The following is a 1,150-nucleotide window of genomic DNA, read 5'->3' on the forward strand; positions in this document are numbered from 1 at the left end:
GTTAGAGGTTAAACGGTCACCACCAAGAGGGAGTGGGGGGGGCCTACTAACTCACCACAACCAGGAAGTGATTGAGATGAGAAGGCTTTGCATCAATCGTTTACATTGATTACTATTACTGCTATTTCATGTTCCTGTTGTTTACACTGTTTAATTCCTCCACTATATCTAATTGTTGTTGTTCCTCTCCAGATGTTTCCTTTCCTCTGTTATTTAAAGTGAAACACCGCTAGTGTTGCTGTCTAGTCTGGTCTTTTCAAACCAGGAGGGAGGGAGGGGTGGGGTCAACCAGGAGGGAGGGGGAGGGGGGAGGTGGGGGGGGGGGTCAACTAATCCCTTGCTGTGATGTTTTGGCTTCTAGATGTAAACTTTACACCATAATAAGTCAATTGTATTGCGTGTGATAGAGAGGTCAGGTGTGGACCTGCACTGAGAGGTGTAAAAAAGTGTGTGTGTGTGGTTACGCTTTCATCTTAACTGCACCAATCATCTCAGCCGTGTGTTAAATAGGACACGCCCCCTGCTCACCTCTACGGCAACTGTACACCTTTAAACAAGAACACTTTACCAAGACGTTCCTCTGCTACCCTCCCAGATGTTTATATTCCCCCCTCCCAACGAGAGGGGGAACATGTTCAAAACACATCACTATTCGGTCCAAGAGGAAAGACCATTATCATATGAAGAATATATCACTATAAAGGCTTTATTATCGTTGCTGCTTGGTAGCCTTTTACTACGTACCTCTTATCTATTTTCTCTGTTGGATATTGACTAGAATAATGTGTCAGGCTAAGATATTAATATGTACATTGAGCCACGGAGTCCTGTAGGACGGCCATGGTGTAGCAAAGACGAAAACCTTCGCCCTGATCCTCTTATTGTAGATATACTAGGTTCTGAGAGTACATACAAGATACTAGGTTCTGAGAGTACATACAAGATACTAGGTTCTGAGAGTACATACAAGATACTAGGTTCTGAGAGTACATACAAGATACTAGGTTCTGAGAGTACATACAAGATACTAGGTTCTGAGAGTACGTAGATATACTAGGTTCTGAGAGTACGTACAACATACTAGGTTCTGAGAGTACGTAGATATACTAGATTCTGAGAGTACGTAGATATACTAGGTTCTGAGAGTACG

General features: G+C 43.0%; 1 protein-coding gene across 3 annotated transcripts in view; it reads left to right on the plus strand.

Annotated features, from left to right (window-relative positions):
• Positions 1 to 269, plus strand: part of wdr7 (WD repeat domain 7) — a 323,738-nt gene extending 323,469 nt beyond the window's left edge. The window contains exon 30 of one of the 3 annotated variants that reach the window (XM_031802280.1): positions 1 to 268. This exon is cut by the window's left edge and continues 232 nt beyond it. The gene's annotated coding sequence lies outside the window, so the exon portion shown is untranslated. The other 2 variants (XM_031802281.1, XM_031802282.1) reach the window with 2 other exon arrangements.
• The last annotated feature ends 881 nt before the right edge of the window (positions 270 to 1,150 follow it).

Source organism: Oncorhynchus kisutch, linkage group LG23 (genome assembly GCF_002021735.2).
Source record: "Oncorhynchus kisutch isolate 150728-3 linkage group LG23, Okis_V2, whole genome shotgun sequence".
Classification (NCBI taxonomy): Eukaryota; Metazoa; Chordata; class Actinopteri; order Salmoniformes; family Salmonidae; genus Oncorhynchus; species Oncorhynchus kisutch.